The sequence below is a fragment of the Coregonus lavaretus genome (genome assembly GCF_964263955.1).
Source record: "Coregonus lavaretus genome assembly, contig: HAP1_SCAFFOLD_507, whole genome shotgun sequence".
NCBI lineage: Eukaryota > Metazoa > Chordata > Actinopteri > Salmoniformes > Salmonidae > Coregonus > Coregonus lavaretus.
In genome coordinates, this window is record NW_028160496.1 from 352,206 (window position 1) to 355,509 (window position 3,304).

Sequence of the window (3,304 nt, forward strand, 5' to 3'; positions counted from 1 at the left end):
GGGAAGGACTGCCTGTTCCATGATCTCGCCATCACGGTTGACAACTCTGTTGTGTCCTCCTCCCAGAGTGCAAAAAGCCTTGGCGTGACCCTGGACAACACCCTGTCGTTCTCCGCTAACATCAAGGCGGTGACCAGATCCTGTAGGTTCATGCTCTACTACATTTGGAGAGTACGACCCTGCCTTACACAGGAAGCGGCACAGGTCCTAATCCAGGCACTTGTCATCTCCCGTCTGGATTACTGCAACTCGCTGTTGGCTGGGCTCCCTGCCTGTGCCATTAAACCCCTACAACTCATCCAGAATGCCGCAGCCCGTCTGGTGTTCAACCTTCCCAAGTTCTCTCACGTCACCCCGCTCCTCCGCACACTCCACTGGCTTCCAGTTGAAGCTCGCATCTGCTACAAGACCATGGTGCTTGCCTACGGAGCTGTGAAGGCACCTCCGTACCTTCAGGCTCTGATCAGTCCCTACACCCAAACGAGGGCATTGCGTTCATCCACCTCTGGCCTGCTGGCCCCCCTACCTCTGTGGAAGCACAGTTCCCGCTTAGCCCAGTCAAAACTGTTCGCTGCTCTCGCACCCCAATGGTGGAACAACACTTGAAACCCCACCTCTTTAAGGAATACCTGGGTTAGGATAAAGTAATCCTTCTACCCCCCCCTTACCTCACCCCACAAAAGAAATAAAAAATAAAATGGTTGGATAGTGGTTATCCACTGGCTGTAAGGTGAATGCACCAATTTTGTAAGTCGCTCTGGATAAGAGCGTCTGCTAAATGACGTAAATGTAAATGTAAATGTAAAAAAAAAATATATATATATATATATATTATAATAGTTGCTAATTTTGTGTTGCATTAATGTTGCATTCTTTATCATTAAAACATAAAAAATATAAAGAAACAATGGTGTGATTTTGTTTGATTGATGGGAATCTACACTGCAACAGCCTATCACGGCCTTAATAAAAAGAAAGTTAGGCTACGTACGTGACGTAGCCTACGTCAGTGTAGCCGCTCAACAGTTACCGCGCATTTTTGAAAGCTGGATGAGTTTTCGCCGGCTTACTCGCTTCAGTTCGTCATATATATCCGTAAGTGGTTGAAAAGCCCACCAACAGTCTCCTCTGCCAAATTGGATACGACACCGACGCTTCCTGATGTTGTAGTTGGAGAAGGAGACCCTGGACGACAGTCTGAGCCTGATGCTAGTAGCTCCGTGGAGTCCGGGGCAGCATTTGGGCCACAACTGCCTGTTGAATCAGTGGGTATGAGTGACCTCGGCATGGACAAACCCAAACAGGTTGTGTTGAGGAAATATTCAGTCAAAATGTTTGGTTAAAAAAAACGATCATTTTCCTCTAGCTCAGGGGTGTCAAACTCATTTTAGATCAGGGGCCACATGGAGGATAATCTATTCCCAAGTGGGCCGGACCGGAAAAATCATGGTATATATAACTTAAAAACAACAACTTCAGATTGTTTTCTTTGTTTTAATACGATCAACATACAACATAAAGCTGGAGCCTGAGGACAGTGTGTCCAAAATAGTACAAGCACAACATCACTATTAATCATAAAACACGTCAAGTTTATTTGAAAATTTTAAAGAAAAAGAACACACAAACACACAATGCCTCAGTGATTAACAGAACTGTTTCACAGATCACAGAACTATATCAGGGTGTCATTTCTCAGGCAGAAATGTAGATAAAAATAATGAAATCCTGTTCCCCAAACAAGTGCAAGAACCACAGAGTCAAGAATAGGTTAAATATACAAATAAAATAAAATCAATTAAAAACAATAGCACATCAACATAAAAACATATAAACATAAATCTGAAAGCGTTGCTCAAACTCCCGTAACAGTCCAGTTATTTTATCTTTGAACCGCTTCATGTCTGCCACATGTTGGGTCGCGCACACATTTTTCAGACAGGGGAAGTGAGCTGCATCACCACCGGCAAGTTGCGTCTCCCACAATGACAGCTTCAACTTGAAAGAACGTATGCTGTCATAATACTGCGTGACAACTTTGTTGCGCCCTTGCAGCTGTTTGTTCAAGTTATTCAGGTGCTCTGTAACATCCACCATAAATGCAAGGTCCGGCATCCATTCTGCGGAATGAAATTCTAACACTGGTTTGCCATTTTCTTCCATGAACTGTTCAATTTCTTCTCGTAAATCAAAGAAACGCCTCAGCACAGCACCTCGGCTTAACCATCTTACCTCAGTGTGGTATGGCAGGCCATATATGTGGTCTTTCTCTCTGAGAAGGCTGTCAAACTGACGGTGATTCAGGCTTCTGGATCGGATGAAATTAACAGTTTGGATGACCACCTTCATGACGTTATCCATCTTTAATGACTTGCAACACAAAGCCTCCTGGTGCAAAATACAGTGAAAAGTCAAAAAATCACGTCCTCCATTTGCAGATTGCACTTTCTCTCTGAACTTTGTCACAACGCCTGCTTTTTTCCCGATCATTGAGGGCGCACCTTCTGTAGCCAGGCTGACGGGATCGGGACCAGTCCACTCCGACCCTGATCAGCGCGCCGACCAGTGCGGTAAAAATATCAGCTGCTGTCGTTGTATCTGTCATCGGCACCAACTCCACGAACTCCTCGGTGACGGTCAATGTGTCATCAACTCCGCGGATGAAAAAATGGCCAGTTGTGCAACATCTGTAATGTCCGTGCTTTCATCAATTGCAACCGAAAACGCAATAAATGACTTTACTTTTTGCTTCAACTGGCTGTCCAAATCCACTGAAAGATCGGAAATCCTGTCTGCAACTGTGTTTCTTGTCAGGCTGATATTTGCAAAAGCCTGCCGCTTTTCAGGGCACCAAATCTCAGCTGCCTTCATCATGCATGTTTTTACAAATTCACCCTCACTAAATGGTTTTGAAGCCACTGCGATTTCATTAGCAATGAGGTAGCTAGCTTTCACTGCAGCGTCACTGATGTCTCGGCTGTGAGTAAACACAGACTGCTGTTTCTTCAGACCCGCCAACAGTTCATTCACCTTCTCTCATCTCCGCTGTCCTTGAAAGTTGTCATATTTGTCGGCATGAAGACTCACATAGTGGCGACGAAGGTTATATTCTTTCAGCACTGCAACATGCTCTGAACACACCAAACATACAGCTTTCCCATTCAATTCCGTGATTAAATAGGATGACCATTTTTCTTGGAACACTCTGCACTCTGCGTCCACTTTTCTCTTTTTTGACAGAGACATATTGGGGCAATGAGGGTGCCAAAGCACATAATGTTAAAAGTAGAAGCCGTAATAAATA